The sequence below is a fragment of the Meriones unguiculatus genome (assembly GCF_030254825.1).
Source record: "Meriones unguiculatus strain TT.TT164.6M chromosome 13 unlocalized genomic scaffold, Bangor_MerUng_6.1 Chr13_unordered_Scaffold_28, whole genome shotgun sequence".
In the NCBI taxonomy this organism is placed as follows: domain Eukaryota; kingdom Metazoa; phylum Chordata; class Mammalia; order Rodentia; family Muridae; genus Meriones; species Meriones unguiculatus.
The window spans coordinates 7,170,208-7,187,821 of record NW_026843644.1 but is presented as its reverse complement, the minus strand read 5'-3'; the positions used below and the strand labels follow the sequence as shown (position 1 = coordinate 7,187,821).

The 17,614-nt window shown below is 39.1% G+C and overlaps 1 pseudogene; it reads left to right on the top strand.

The window, feature by feature from the left end:
* Positions 1–8,868, top strand: part of LOC132650649 (zinc finger protein 84-like) — a 37,519-nt pseudogene extending 28,651 nt beyond the window's left edge.
* Positions 8,869–17,614: the final 8,746 nt, after the last annotated feature.

Genomic DNA, 17,614 nt, shown 5'->3' with positions numbered 1-17,614 from the left:
TTGGCTATAGGCTTGCTGTATATTGCTTTTCTTATATTTAGCTATGTGCCTTGTATCCCTGATATCTCCAATACTTTAAACATGAATGGATGTTGGATTTTGTCAAATGCATATTCAGAACCTAAGGAGATTATCATGTGTTTTTTTTCTTTCAGTTTTGTGGATAACATTGATAGATTTCCATATATTGAACCACCCCTACATACCTGGGATGAAGCCTACTTGGTCATAGTGGATGGTATCGTTGATGTGTTCTTGTATTGGGTTTGCAAAGTATTTTGTTGAGTATTTTTGCATCAATGTTCATAAGGGAAATTGGCCTGAAGTACTCTTTCTTTGTTGGGTCTTTGTGAATTGTAGGTACCAAGGTGACTGTGGCTTCAATGAATAAGTTTGGTAGTGTTCCTTCTGTTTCTATTTTGTAGAATAGATTGAAGAGAACTGGAGTTACCTCTTCTTTGAAGGTCTGGTAAAATTCTGTACTGAAACCACCTGGCCCTGGGCTTTTTGTGGATCTGAGACTTTTGATGAATGCTTCTATTTCCTTAGGAGATATAGAACTATTTAATTGATTTACCTGGTCTTGATTCAGCTTTGGTAAGTGGAATTGATTAAGAAAATTGTCCATTTTATTTAGAGTTTCAAATTTTGTGGCAAATAGACTTTTGAAATAAGTCCTAATTGTTTGGATTTCCTCAGTGTCTCTTGTTTTCTCCCCCTTTTCATTTCTGATTTTGTTAATTTGGATAGTATTTCTCTGCCTTTTAGTTGGTTTGGCTAAGGATTTGTCTATCTTCTTGATTTTCTCAAAGAATCAACTCTTGGTTTCATTGATTCTTTTAATTGATTTGTTTCTAATTGATTGATTTCAGCCCTGAGTTTGATTATTTCCAGACATCTACTCCTTTTTGGTGTGTCTGCTTCTTTTTTTTCTTAGGGCTTTTAGGTGAGCCATGAAGTTTCTTGAATGAGATGTTTTAAATTTCTTTTTGACGGCACTTAGTGCTATGAACTTTCCTCTTAGCACTGTTTTCACCGTGTCCCATAAGTTTGGGTATGTTGTGTATTCATTTGCATTGAATTCTAGGAAGACTTTAATTTCTTTCTTTATTTCTTCCCTGACCCAGCTGTCATTTACTAGTAAGTTGTTCACTTTCCATGTGTGTGCTGGCTTTTTGCTATTTCTGTTGTTGTTGAGGTCCAGCTTTATTCCTGGGGATCAGATAGGAAAAAAGGGATTATTTCAATCTTCTTGTATATGTTGAGGCTTGCTTTGTAATCAACCATATGGTCTATTTTGGACAAGGTTCCATGAGGTGCTAAATAGGTACATTCTTTTGTCTTTGGGTGTAAGGTTCTGTAGATGTCTGTTAGGTCCATTTGATTCATGACCTCTGTTAGAGATATTTTTTCTTTGTTTCTCTGTTGTGTTGACCTGTTCTTGTTGAAAATTGGATGTTGAAGTCTCCCACTATTAATGTATGGTGATCTATGTGTGGTTTAAGTTTTATTAATGTTTCTTTTATAAGCATGGTGCCTTTGTATTTGGAGCATGGTTGTTTAGGATTGTGATGTCTTCCTGGTGGAATTTTCCCTTGATGAGTATGAGCTGTCCTTCCCCATCTCTTTTTATTAATTTTGGTTGAAAATCTATTTTATCAGATATTAGAATGGTTAGTCCTGCTTGATTCTTGGTCCCATTTGGTTGGTAAAATGTCTTCCAGAACTTTACCCTCAGATAATATCTATCTTTGTGACTTAGGTGTGTTTCTTGTATGCAGCAGATTTTTGGGTCTTGTTTACACATCCATTCTGTTAGTCTGCATCTTTTTATTTGAGAATTGAGTCCATTGATGTTGAGAGAGATTAATGACCAGTGGCTGTTAGATCCTTTGATTTTGATGTTGGCTGTGTAGTAAGTTTGTGTTTTGTTTTGCTGTAGTGAGATTAATTATTTCCTGTTTTTACTTGAAAGTAGTTAGTTTTCTTGGGTTGTATTTTTCCATCTAGTATCTTCTATAATGCTGGATTTGTGTGTAGGTATTGTTGAAATTTGTTTTTGTCACTGAAAATCTTGTTTTCTCCATCTATGAGGACTGAGAGTCTGGGCTGACATCTATGTTCTCTTAGGGTCTGCATGATATCTATCCAGGCCCTTTTGACTCTCATAGTTTCTGTTGAGAAGTCAGGTGTGATTCTGATGGGTTTGCCATTATATGATACTTGGCATTTTTCCCATGCACCTTTTAGTATTTTTCTTGTTCTGTATACTTCCTGTTTTGATTATTATGTGGTGGGAGGATTTTCTTTTCTGGTCTATTTTATTGGGTGTGTTCTGTAGGCCTCTTGTGTTCTTATAGACCTCTCCTGTAAGTTGGGGAATTTTTCTTCTATGATTTTGCTGAAAATATTTTCAGGGCCTTGGAGGAGGGAATCTTCTTTTTCCTCTATTCCTATTATTCTTAGGTTTGGTCTTTTCATATTTCTTGGATTTCTTGGATGGTCTGTGTCAGGAATTTTTTAGATTTAACATTTTATTTGATGGATATATTGATTTCTTCCATTGTGTCTTCCACACCTGAGATTTCTTTTCCATCTCTTATAGTCTATTGGTTATGCTTACCTCTGTAGTTCCTGTTTTCTTCCCTAAGTTCGTTCTCTCCAGCATATTCTCCATTTGTGTTTTCAGTCATTTTTCCAGTTATATTTTCAGTTCTTGAGCTGTTTTGTTGATTTCCTTCACCTGACTATATTTTTCTTCAGTTCCTTCAGCTGTTTCTTTGAACAATCCTGTTTCTTTAATTTCTTTCAGTGATTTTAGTATTTCTTCTGTAAAGGCCACAAATTGTTTGGCTGTAACTTCCTGTATTTCTTTACAGATGGCCACAATCTGTTTGTCTTTATCTTCTTCCATTTCTTTGCAGATGTCCATGATCTGTCTGACTTTATCTTCCTCTAGTTCTTTATGCAGTTTGTTTGTTTCCTCTATTATCCTCTTCTTAAGCATAGATGCAAAGTCATCTTTTTGAATTTCATTTACGTTGGTGTATCCAGGGCTACTTGCCCCTGTCTAAACTGAGTTCTGGAGATGCCATATTGCTCTCTCGTTTGTTGGTTGAGATTTTACACTTGCCTCTACCCATTTGGCTATCTTGGGTGTTGGGTGTTAGATTCTGGTGCTTCCTGGAATCCTGTGGTGGGAAGAATCCCCCTGGTAGGAAGATGATTTTTACCGATGGAGGCCTCCTCAGGTTGTGGGGTATGGTCACTGAATAGCAGGTGTTTTGCAGGAATTGCCACAGCTCATCTTAGGCGTACAGACCTGAGTGGTAATTGTGGCCTTTGTTAGTAAACGGGGTTCTCCTCTAACCCAGAGAAGTCCAGGAGACAGCTGCCCTGCAGCTTGGTTTCTTGCTATAAATTTAGTGAGCTGCAGCTGTAACCTGGGTGCCATGTGGTTTGGTCAGTTTAGTTAGAAAAAACTCGTTGTCCATTGGAGCAATATTTGGGGGTTGATCTTAGGAACCCAGGCTTCTGGAGGTCTGAGTTTGGGGCTCTCTGCCCCAGTACCCAAGTGGTAATCAGTGGCATGTGAGCACTACTCTCATGTTTGCAGCAGGAGGCTAGAGTCTGGAGCCTGTGGATAACCAGAAACTTTTCTAGAGCTAGGTGTCCTGAGGTAGGGCCAGATATTTCTGCCACCTTTGGGTTTTTTCTCAACAGAAAGACCCAGTCTGTACTGTTGGGGAGGGGGCGTGTGGAGTGAGTAGGCACTTGCTTGGGAGTGGTGGCTCCAAGCTGGTGACTGGACAGGAACCTGAGAACTTTTTCTGAGAACATTCCCGTATGTGTGGTGTTAGTGGTAGTGGGGGGTCAGCTGAGTACTCTAAGCTGGGACCTGCTGTTTCCCTCCCTGTGGGGTTTTCTCCCAACAGGAAAACCCAGCCTCTAGTGCCCTGGGGCACACAGTTCTATCTGTGATGGAGAGTTAGTTGTGGGGTTGGCGGTTGGAGCCCCACTCAGGGCTGGCTGCTTTGTGCCTGCAGGTCTGCAGGACCTTTTTCCAGGGATAGACTGGTTGACCTGACGTCAGCCCTACTTGCTTCCTTCCCTGTGGGGTTTTCTCAAGACTGGGACTCCCAGTCTCTTGTTCCCTGGGGTGCACAGTTCAGCCTGGGAAGGTGACCAGGACATGCAAGAGTGTGCTTCTGGTCAAGTGACCCAGTGACTGTGTGACCTGGGGTTTCTTCTGGGTTCTTGCTGGGTGACCCGAGAGTAGACCCGACTTATTCCCACTCCGTGGAGTTTCCTCTCACCTGAGAAACACAATTGCTGTTGTTTTAGGGTCCAGAGTTCAGCCTCTTAGTCACTGTACCAATATTGCTGCCCTGCTCCTCAGACAGTGTCATCCCAGCACCGCCATCTTGGATTACCGCCTTTCTCATCGCTTTCAATTAATTTTTGGTGAAAGTCTGTTTTATTAGATATTAGAATGGTTACTCCTGCTTGCTTCTTGGGTCTATTTGCTTGAAAACCTTATTCCTGCTAAAAACAGCCCAAGAAATTTTCAAGGGATTAGCTGAGTGCTCTGAGGTTGAACCCAATTGCTTTTCTCATCATTGGGGTTCATCTCACCTGGTAAATACAGTCAGTGGTGTTTGGAGGCCCACAGTTCCAACTATTGGTCCCTGTGCAGTTTCTGCTACCCTGCTGATCAGACACAGTGTGAGTTCAGCCCCTCCAGCTGGGATCTGGTTTTAATTTTTACTGAATATGAGTATTTTGATTGTATGCATGAATATGCATCTCTTGTGTGCCTGATCTTCACTATAGTCTGAAGATGTGTTCAGAACTCATGAACTGATAGTAGTGGGTTCCAGGTAAACAATGACAATTGAGTCCACTTATTTGGAAGAGTAGCAAGAGCTCCTCACTGCTGAGCCATCTCTTCTACCTTATGTTGCTTATTTATGATCAGCATTGACATTGCTAATATTTTCATTTTTCTATTTTTAGCTGTTTAAACATGCATTCCCTTTTAGTAAGATGTTATTAGTTACAGTTTAAGCTGGGGCAGTGCAGATTTCTGGAAAAGGGATGCACAACTGGAGTGGATGTATAATTTCTTGTAGAAACTTCAGTAAAGACCTCTGAGTTCTTTCAATCTTTTATGTTTGTTTGATTGACTTTTAGGGGAGGCTCTGTCTTACTATAGAGGTCTAGCTGTCCTGGAACTTTTTGCATAGATCATGCTGGCATCCAAATGAATAAGATATACCTGCCTCTGCCTCCTGAGTGATGGAATTAAGGCATAATAGAATACACCCAGCTTGTCCATAATTTTTGTAGTTAGTAACTTTTCATAAATTTCTCTGATGCGTACTTAGTACTGCTCATCTCTTAATTTCTCTGTGTGTCTCTGTCTCTCTCTTTCTATTTCGCTCTCTTCTCTCTGTTTGTCTTTGTCCACATTAATTACCATGACTATTCAAAAGCTATATCCTATTCAAAAAAGTTCAGATATGACATAGTTAAACTTCATTATTCAGTTTTCTACTAAAATGACTTAGTGATAACATTAACACTTATGTTTTAATAGAAAAGTTTTAATCTTTATTTTTAAACTATAGACTATACATGATTTAGAAAGGAGAATATACAAAACAATGATCAAAGAATAATCATATGTTCTATGGCTTTTCTTTTGTCTGGGAATTCAGAAATATGATGTTATCAGCTATGATTATTGTTGCTTGCCACCCATATTATTTTTATCCATCTATTCACTGTAGTACAATTTCCCTTCCACAAATATATGAGCCCCCATTTTCATATACTGGTATGCCACATCTCTGATCCCTGGTCAAAACATGATATCCAGTGCCATGTTGTCTTTTGACTGACAACACCCATCTGTTCACTGTCACCTGATAGCTACATATCATTTGTTGCGAGATAAAATATCATGACTGTGTTTTTGCCTTCTACCTGTCCCATGAAAGTGTCCTGACCTACTCACCCAAGTAACTGAAGACGATTCATAGATCATTCAAGAACCCAACTAATGGCTACTTCATATTCATGTCTTACAAATTAATACAAAACCTTTAACACAGGTTTTCAAAGCAAGCCTTTTATTTCCTTACAATCTAACCTTTAGGCTTTTTCTTCTCCCATCCTTTACCTGATGCACAGCACCCAACTGTCTAACACTATCACTTCTGTGTCAGAAAATAAATGGAAGAAGCACTAGAATTATATATTTCCAATGAAGTATAAATTTATATTGTTGCCAGTCTTTCTTTTGTACAAATGTATGGTATATTTTAGAATTCAGTGACCTTCGATGATGTGCATGTGAAATTCAGCCAAGAAGAGTGGGCTTTGCTGGAACCTTTCCAGAAGCAACTCTACAAAGATGTGATGCTAGAGACCTGTGAAAACCTCACTGCTATAGGTAAGACTGCAATTTTTCTTTCACTTTTAAAATAAAGAGACAACTCTTACTTTGTTATTGATCCTCTTCTGTAATTCCAATTGAGAATGAGGAGGAATGCGGTGAATAAATCAGGCATGGTTCTAAGGGTCACAGAAGATAGTGATTTAAGTTTTGCCTTAATAATAACATGACATTTCCAATAATATATATTTTCTGGTACTATATTTTAGGCTACAATTGGGATGACCATAATATTGAAGAACATTTTCAAAGTTCTACAAGTAATAAAAGGTAACTTTATGTGCATGTTGATACAGATATAAATCTTAAATTTTAATGTGTCCTGGAAGTTTGCTATTTTTTTTTGTTTGTTTGTTTACTGGCTGCTTTTTATTTTCTGTTTTTGAAATAGTTTTTTTTTCTGGGTATCTGTGACTTTCTTAGACTTACTTGTTATACCAGCCTGACCTCAAAATCACACAGATCTGCCTGCTTCTGCCTCCACAAGTGCTGGGATTGAAGGCATGTACCAGCACACATGGCTGTGTCCTGGGAGTTTTAAAGAAAAGCAACAGTGTAAAAACAGCATTGCTTTAAGTGTACTGATGATCATTAAAATCTCATTAATTCCATGTACTTCAATGTCAGGTATCTGATTTGTGTTTACAAGGCACTCCCCTAAGATAGAAGAAAATAAAATAATATTGTAACAAAAATACCATTTGAATCATATGGACATTACAGCTACTGAGTTGAACTGCCAATCTGTTTAGTCTCATTCTATCTACTCAGATATTGTAAGAGGTATGCACACTGAATTGGTGATCAGTATGTGTCCAAAACCTTCTAATAAGCAAAAATTTCATAGTAGAACCATTGTTACTCATTTTTGTGCAGTAACATTGTAAAGTTTAGTGAAAGGAGCAGCTTATGAGAATCAAGAATATTGTTGTGGAGAAACCTTAATCCCTATATGACATGTCTATGATGAACAAAAAACAAACTGTGTTAATTCAATGTTGGAGTCTTTATTATTTTTGTAAATTAAACTGGTATATCATATGTCAAAATGATTCTAAGACACATGAGCATAGGGATATTGAAAGAAGCAGTGTCGCTGTCTTTCTCCAAGAACAACTGATTTGGTAGTAGTCCCCACTGTGAGTAAATTTTCTGTATGTGATAAATGGTTACTGTTAATTGGTTTTGCAACTTCACTGAGAATTTATCAGCAAACTCATATTGCTGAAAATACCTATGAATACTAGGAATTTGGAACTTCTGCTTGTCTTGGCTCACTTTGTAAATGAAGTATCATTCATACAGTACAAAAATTTGTGAATGGGATTGCTGTGGTAAAACTCTGAATTCTTACAATACTCTTCATATATAGGAGAAAACCTCTTATAGAAAAATGATGCTATAAAAGTGATCCACATAACAAATGCTCTTACCATCACAAAGATCTTTAAATATACCCATAATGAAGGGGAATACCGTGAATGTAAATAAAGTGATAAAACTTTAAAATTTGATTCTTCTTTACCATTAGACCAAATTATGAAATTAATTCATATAGATAAATATATTTATTAGTGTAATGAAATGACTGTGGTAAATCTTTCACATGTGCCAATTTTCTTTGCAGGCATGAAAGTAGTCATACTGGAGAGAAACCATTTAAATGCATTCTATGTGGGAAAGCCTTCCCCTATATCACTGTTCTCATATGGCATAAAAGAACACACACTGGAGAGAAGCCTTACAAATGTAATCAATGTGGTAAAGCCTTTGCAAAAAGCAGTCAGCTCATACGGCATAAAAGAACACACACTGGAGAGAAACCTTATGAATGTAACCAGTGTGGTAAAGTCTTTGCACAAAACAGTCATCTCATAAGCCATAAAAGAACACACACTGGAGAGAAACCTTATGAATGTAACCAGTGTGGCAAAGCCTTTGCAGAAAACAGTCATCTCATTAGCCATAAAAGAACACACACTGGAGAGAAACCATATGAATGTAATGAGTGTGGCAAAGCCTTTGCACAAAACAGTACTCTCTTAAGCCATAAAAGAACACACACTGGAGAGAAACCTTATGAATGTAATGAGTGTGGCAAAGCCTTTGCAGAAAACAGTCATCTCATTAGCCATAAAAGAACACACACTGGAGAGAAACCTTATGAATGTAATGAGTGTGGCAAAGCCTTTGCACAAAACAGTACTCTCTTAAGCCATAAAAGAACACACACTGGAGAGAAACCTTATGAATGTAATGAGTGTGGCAAAGCCTTTGCAGAAAACAGTCATCTCATAAGCCATAAAAGAACACACACTGGAGAGAAACCTTATGAATGTAATGAGTGTGGTAAAGCCTTTGCAGAAAACAGTCATCTCATAAGCCATAAAAGAACACATACTAGAAAGAAAACTTATGAATATACCCAACGGGATAAAGCCTTTGCACAGCAGAGTAGTCTCCGAAAACAGGAAAAGACACACAGTGGAGAGAAGCCTTGTGAGGATAATTAGTGTTATAAAGCCTTTGCATGTAACAATCATCTCCTAAGATAACAACACATATGAAGATAACTATGTGTCAAAACCTTTGCACATAACATTTCCTAATACATAAAATAACACATACTGGAAAGATGTCTGACTGTAACCAATGTGAAAAAACTTTTGGACTTCAGAATAATCTCCACACTCATGAAAGATATCCTAATGGACAGAAAGCCTGTGAGCGCTTTTAACATGGTGAAACCATTCCACATTTGTATAATCTTCATCATCATGAAAGGATTCATAATAGAGGAAAAACTTATGAACGTGTTAAAATGATGATGCCTTGCACAAATATAGAGTCATCATCATCATAAAAGTATTCTTACTGGAGAGGAATTCTGTGAGTATAAGCAAGGTGGAAAGGCCTTTATGTACTTTGGTCCACTGAGATGCAACAGAATGTAAAACTAGCTCAATGGAAATGACCTCCCTTTTCTGAAGGGGAAAGGTAATAGGGGGCAATAGGAACGGAGAGTAGTCGTGGGGCAGAGAAAGGAGGGGGATTACAATTGGAATTTAAAGTAAATAAACTTATTTTTAAAAAGAATACAATGAATGGTGAATATCAATTACATGCAACAGTACAATATAATAAGGTGTTTACGGAAGACTTATTGATAATCCTGTTTCTCAACCTTTACTGTTTTCAATTGCCTCAGTTTACACAAGAAACTTTTAGTCCAGTGGATGAATATGTAGGGAATGGTGAACTGACACCAGCCAGGAAGTTCTCTGAGAGTATCACAACAGTGGCAGCCTGTAGAAGTTTCTTTGTGTATACATACCTATTTTTCCAGGGGTTCTATTGAAAACCATCACAACCCAGACTGAATTTTGAGATGTGACGGAGGAGGCTTTCTCTTTCATGTATGACCCTGCTGCTGGCCTAGTTGTATAACCATGGCAAGGGTGAGTTTTCTCCACCTGACTTCATCTGGAGAGTGCCTTTAGACATAGATGCCACCAACCAAAATTCATACATGGCCTTTGACACAGATCTCTGATAACTCCCCTCCCTTCCAATATAGGATAATCAGGTTCCATGTTCTTTTTCACATGATAGGAATGTGCTGTTTAATGCAAATCAAGCATCCTTGAAGTGCCCTGTTTTAAACAATTATCTACACCTATCCTTAGAGCATCCCAGTTACTCCCCAAGGGGTACATACCCTCTGTTTTCTAGAATTAAAGTTGAACTTACTTTCTGAGGTGGTTCCCCGAGTGTTCTGATCACTGTTATGCTTAGGTGGCTTCCAAGTTTTATACCTCATCTTCTGGGGCTCCTTCCTTCCTGGGCTGGTGGGAAACAGCCTCCAGGCAGCAAGAGAACCATGTTCTCTGAAATGCTTGTGAAAAAAATGTTTCACACTTCATAGCATTTCAAATTTCACATGTTTCTTGATGTGAGATGGTAAATCAAACAGTGTCTTGGGGGTGGGACTCTCTAAAATGAGTTATACCTAGTGTTTATTTCACAGTAAGCTTTCAGGCAAGCTTCATAGTATGAAATCTTCTGAGGTGAGCACAGTGGCCTATGCAGAAGTAATAAGAGCAGAAATTTTATTTCCCTGATTTTAATAGCTGAGTAGTGTTCTGATAATGTGTGGATGGATGGGAGAGGAGGGGAACTCCCCCTTTGAGAGGATTAGGGGAAAGAGTTTGGGGGAAAGAGGGAAGGAGTGTGGGACCAGTAGGAGTTGAGGAAGTGGCCTTTAAAAAGGGGTATACAATGAATAAATTGTGAAAAAATAAAAATGATTAATAAAATACAAATTAATTAGAAAAACAAAACTTGACAGCAAAAATTTGAGTCCAGTCTGGGTACCCGCCTTCCCTCAAAGAAAAGAAAGATGATATAAAGAAAGCAAAGAACAATAGAATCTTTGTCTTTGCCACCTTTCTTCCTTGTGAGCTCATTTTTTAATCATTACCTAATGGAGACCCATTCCACAACTCCCCTTCCAGTAGCACCATCCCTCCCTTTTCCCCCTATCTTCTTCCCCTGTTCCACTGAAAGGGGGAGTTCTCTCCACCATTGCCATCTTCCCCTACCTTCTTAACGTCCATAAGGAGGACATGGAACCTCTTTGTCTGGGGCCTGGCAAGGCTACATCACTGGGGGTGAGTAATCAAGGAGCAAGCAACTGAGAATTTTTTTTGAGAAGTGTTTTATTATTTTATTATTATTACTACTACTACTATTATTATTGTTGTTGTTGTTTATTAATTACATTTTATTAACTCTGTAATAAAAATCAATAAAATAATCAATAATAAATAAATAAATAATAAATTCTATGGAACTGAGAATTTATTTAAAAAAAAAGAAAAGACAGCCCAATAATCTACCTTAGACACATCTTTAAAATGACATAATATCTTCCACAAGCAAAACAACATACATTTTACTTTTTTTGGGCCACTAGAGAAAGAGAGTGGCCCTTCCGAAAAGTAAAGCTTGAAAACTTTAACAGCCTTGAGTTTATTACTTTCGTATTTCTATATCTGAGATTTTATTTAGTCTTCCCATGTCATCCCGAGCGAGGTATCCCAGAAGCAGAAAGACAGGCCTGGTAGAGACTCACTTATAAGGAACTTTGAGTCATATCATGCAGAATGAACATGTGAAAATTTGCAGAACAAGAAGGAGGACCTTCGGGAAACCGCTCAGTCCTCACCCAGAAAGCCAATGTGATGTACACAGGTGGGGGGGAGCGGGATAAGAAGTGAAAGGACAGGGACCTACCAGAGAGGGCCTCCGAGAGCCTCTGTCTAACAGGGTAGCCAAGCAGATGCTGAGACTCGCAGCCAAACTTTGGGCAGAGCACAGGGAATCTTATGAAAGAAGGGGGAGCTGGGAAGACCTGGAGGGGACAGGAGCTCCACAAAGAGAGCGACAGATCAAAAATTCTGGGCCCAGGGTTTCTTTCAAGGAGTGATACTCCAACCAAGGACCATTCGTGGAGATACCTAAACCCCATACTCAGATGGAGCCCGTGGCAGCTCAGCCTCCAAGTCAACACCCTAGTAAGGGGAGCAGGGGCCATCTCTGATATGAACTCTTTGATTACCTCCCCCTGAAGCAGAGTGAAGTGCTAGCAGGCCACAGAGCAAGACAAGGCAGCCAGTCCTGATGAGACCTGATAGGCTAGGGTCAGATGGAAGGAGGGGAGGATCTCCCTATCAGTTGTCTTGAGGAAGGGTATAGGAGAAGATGAGGAAAGGAGGGTGGGATTTGGGGGAGATGAGGGATGGGGCTACAGATAGCATACAAAGTGAATAAATTGTAATAATAAAAATAAATTAAAAATTCATAATGAAATATTTTTAATAAAAAAATAATATACTTTCACTTAAATAACAGATTCACTAATAAAATTATTATAAGCAAACATGTTGATCACATTTGAGTGAACAGACAATAATATGGAAAATAAAAAGGGAATTTCATTAATAAATAAATAATGTGTCTTGAGAGATGGCTCCTCATTTAAGAACTCTGGCAGTTCATGTAAAGGATTTTGATCACTCAGTCAGAGGCTCAGAATTTCCCGAAAGCAGTGCATGCCTGTGGTTGGTGAAAGGGCATACAACCAGGGACACACAAGAAAACATTAATTAAACACTCATACACATGTAGGAAGACTAAATAAATTCTCAATGGTATAAATATGAAAGTAATAAACTCAAAGCTGTGATAATGTTCAAGCTTTTAAATTTTTTTTTCAGTATAATGGCCCAAAGAGTAAAATGTCTGGTTTTTTGTTTGTTTGTTTGTTTTTGGCTTGTGGAAGATATTGTGTTATTTTCATGATTTCTAAAGTAAATTTTTTGGGGTGATATATATATATATTTTTTTGGTAAAGAAATTCTCCATTGCCTGCTCTTTAATTACTCACCCCTTGGGATGCCGCCATGGAGGAAGAGGATCCATGCACTCCTGATGGGACTTAACAGGCTATGTGAGATGGCAATGGTGAAGCACTCCCCCTTTACGTGCACTAGGAAAAGGGGAGAGGAGGAAGAAGGAGGGATGGTGGGACTGGGGGGATTGGAGGAAGGGGGTTTCAATCAGGCTATATAACAAGAAATTGTGAAAAAAAATTAAGAACTAAAATCAAATCAAATCACTGATAAGACTTCCACAGTCTTGAATTCTCTTACCAGCATGGGCATAGTATCTCGCTACTTTGTGTAAGAACAATTTCAGAAGATCCATTGCCTATTTCTGGCCCCTGCAGACAATAGGCATGCATGTCATGCACAGACATACACGTGGGAAAACACGAAAACACATAAAAATAGTAAAACTGTTTAAATGTTTCCAAGACTGCTATGAGTTGCCCCATTCTGAACACTATGAACACTTCTGGGGGGAAAAAATCAAAGGTGGTTTGAAAACCATGTTACCTATGAAATAATTCATTATGTAAAAATCCCAATGCAGAAATACCTCAACAAATAAAAACCACAATTTTTCTTTAATTATAATTATTTATTTTTTTAAATTTAGAATTAATTATTTATTTACAATTTATTTATTTTATTTATAATTATTCAATTATCATTATTTTTATTTTATTTTTTATTAATTTCATTTTACTCACTTTGTATCCCCCCCCCCGTGGTTCCCTCCTTCCTCCTGTCCCAATCCCTCCCTTCCTCAGCCCTCTGCATGCATGCCCTTCCCCAAGTCCACTGATAGGGGAGGACTTCTTTTCCTTCCTTCTGATCTTAGTCAATTAGGTCTCATCAGGAGTGGCTTCCTTGTCCTCTTCTGTGGCCTAAAAATGCTAATTCCCCCTCCGAGGGAGGTAATTAAAGAGCAGGCCAATCAGTTCATGTCAGAGACAGTCCCTGTTCCTATCACAATGGAACCCACTTGGATACTGAACTGCCATGGACTACGTATGTGCAGAGGTCTTAGGTTATCACCATGCAGAGTCCTTGGTTGGAGTAACAATCTCAGGAAAGACCCCTGTGCTCAGATTTTTTGTTTCTGTTGCTCTCCTTGTGGGGTTCCTGTCCTCTCCAGATCTTACTGTTTCCTGTTTCTTTGATAAGATTCCCTGCGCTCTGCCCAAAGGTTGCCCATAAGTCTCAGGATCTGCATTGATATTCTGCAGGGCAGAGCCTTTCAGAGGTCCTCTGTGTCAGGCTCCTGAATTGATCCCTCTTTTCTCCTTCTTCTGATGTCCAGCCTCTTTGCCTTTCTGGATAGGAATTGAGCATTTTAGCAAGAGTCCTCCCTCTTGATTAGTTTCTTTAGGTGTACAGAGTTTATCTTGTACAACCACTCTAGAAAGCAATCTGGCACTTTCTCACACAACTAGGAATAGCACTTCGTCAAGATCCACCTATACTACTCCTAGACATATACCCAAAAGGGGCTCAAGTACACAATAAGGACATTTACTCAACCATGTTTGTAGCAGCCTTATTTGTAATAGCCAGAAGCTGGAAACAGCCCAGATGCCCCTCAGTGGAGGAATGGATGCACAAATTGTGGTATATCTACACAATGGAATATTACTCAGCAATAAAAAAAAAAACAAGGAAATCATGAAATTTGCAGGTAAATGGTGGAACCTGGAAAGGATCATCCCGAGTGAGCTATCTCAGAAGCAGAAAGATGCACACTGTATATACTCACTCATATAGACATATAAAAGAGGATAAACCTACTAAAATTGGTACAGAACTTTTGATTCATCAAGATAGAGAGTAGAATACTTTTTTCAAGTTTGCTAATTACATACAGACTAGACATTGTGAATGTCATTTATACCTGATAGTAGATAGTTTATTGATGTTAGAGGGAGAAGTCTTTCATTTAGCCAAAAGGGGAAATGTTGCAGGATATTTGATCCCATTATGAACCCCAAAATTGTGAATGGTAAAACACTGTTTATTGATCAGTGTGATTGAGCCCTATCACACACCTACAATCCAAGAAATTTTTGTTTATTGTAAACAGGTGATTATGGTATGGTTCAACCAGCTCTAGCAGACACCTTTAATCCAAGAACTTTCTGGACACAAGATTTACTAAAGTTAACCCTAGGTCAAGAATTGAAGCCAGAAACATGCTTACAGACATTAAAGAGCAGGAGGGACTTTGAGTTGAGAGGTATTTAAGACAGTGTGGAAAGGCTTATCTCAGAATTTTGCTTTAGCTTTAGCTTAAGCTTCAGCTCCTTAGCACCCTGGGATTTCTAGGAAGCCTTTGGCCTCAAGATTTTTGGCTTTTTTTCTCCTGGGCATGAGTTGAGCTAGTGAACATTTTTTTTTCTCCATTTGGACTGAAGCTGAGAAGGAAGGCCAGCTGGGTGCTTTATCTGCATCTCTGAGCTAGAATCTTTTCTCTGCAGCATCTGGCTCCTGAATCTTTATTGGTAAAATAGAATGGTTGGAATTTTCATTTTTGTTTATAACAACATTTGCCTTTCAAAACGTTCACCCAACAGTCTGCCTGAACTGTCACAGCATTAAAAATTCATCTAATCATGGTAATTCCAGGACCAGAAAATGTTTTTATGTACAATAAATCATGATGTTCACAATTTCTTGTAAATATTAACATTTCTTCTTTCCGGCTGCTTGCTGGGGACTGGGTTTCCAGACTAGTCAGCTTAGGAGGGTTCAATGTCTCTACAGGAAAATGAAAAGTTTCTTCCCCCTTGAGTGAGAGACTAGAAGTGTTCAGTGAATAAAAAAGAAATATAAAAGAAATGAACCTGATGGGTACTAGGTATGGGGGAGGAGTAAGTTATTTCAGATCTGAGGAAGAGTATAGACAGAGCAGGGACACCTGGGAAAATCCAAAGTGGACATGACCCTGGGCCATGTGAATAATTTAAAAATAAAAACACACAAAGAAACAAAGAAAGAAAGAAACATGCCTGAGGTCGTTTTCCCACTCAAGTAGATCTCTGTCCTCAGCTCCAACCTGAGCCCTCAGAAATGAGTAAAGAAATTAACCGTTTTTGTTTACATCTCAGGAAGCTGTTTTTTGAGACACAGTTTTTTTCTGTATGGCTTTGACTGATCTGGACATGCTTTCTAGACCAAGCAGGCCTTAAATTCACATAGATCCACCCCCTTTGCCAGCCAGAGTGCTGGTATTAAAGGCATGTGCCAATATGCCAGGATTTGATATTTTCTTTTAATTTCATTTCATTTAACTTAATGTGCTTTTTTTGAGACATGGTGTCTCTGTGCATTGTTGCCTGTCCAGGACTCTCTCTGTAAATCAGTTTAACCTTGAACTCACAGAGACCCACCTTCTTCAGCCTCTCAAGTGCTGAGACTAAGGATGTGTGCCACCATGCCTGGCAAGACTTTCTTATAACATAGTTTAAGTCACACTCTGTTATTTCAGACAACTCTAGATATGTGGGTGTGAAGGACCCTGTTTTATTAGACTCTGTTCCCTTGCATGTCCTAGACTTGATTTGTAGACCAGGGTGACATTGAACTCATGCAGATCAGCATAGTTGTGCCTCCCAGAGAGCTGGCATTACAGACATGTGCCACCATGCCTGGCTCAGATTTTATATATATGATTAAAACAAAATATGTATTGATATATATTAAATATATAATATATTAACTACATTATATATTTATCAAACATTAACTCATATTAATACATTCAATAACTTTATATTTAATAAATATATTAAAGATGTATTTAAATATATATTAAAATTTATATGCATGAATTTATATACATGAATGATTTGGTATTTTGAGACAGAGTTTCTCTGTTTTAGCCCTGGCTAACTTGGACTAAATTTGTAGACCAGGCTGATATTGAACTCACTGAGATTGGCCTGCTTCTGCCTGCTAGACTGCTGGGAATAAAGGCCTGTGCCACCAAACCCAGCGCAAATGTTCTGTTTTAATCTTATTTTCTGATTTGATTTTTAAGACTGGATTTCTCTGTGTAGGCCTGACTGTCCTGGACTGTCTTTGCCAACCAGGTTTACATTGAAATCACAAAGATCATCCTGTGTCTGCATCCCATGTGCCTGGATTAAAGGCTATTGCAAGCTTGCCTGGCAAGACCTTAGATTTACCAACACAGGGACCAGGGGAAAGGCTGTGTTGGCTGTATGCCACTGAGGCCTGCAGTAGCGTGAAGAGGCTTCCCCAGCCTACTTCCAGGCTTTTTGCCATGCCACCCATGAGCAAAGCTGAGGGACCCCGGCACGTGATTTAGGGACTAGCCCGCAGGGGCTTTATAGGCAGCACAAGGGACAGGATTCATGAGGGAGACGGGGTGGGGGACTCAGATATTTGACTGCAAGCAATCCCTCCCCTGTCCACCGACATCTGTCAGTCCGTCTGCCTGGAGTCCCCTAACGCCTCGTGCGTGGGGCAGAACCGCAGACGGGGGGGTGACTAAAGAGAGATGCACAATCCTGCACTCCCACCCTGCTGCCTGCATCCTGGGGGGATTGGTCCAACCCGCCTGAGCTCAGGTTGGGCATCATGACCTTGTTTAGGGTGTTCTGGCGCCCTCTGCTGGCCAGCGGTGTGTGAGCAGGCAGGACACTAAATAATGCTTGGTGTGCTGGAGGCTCTGTGCTCAGTGGTAAGC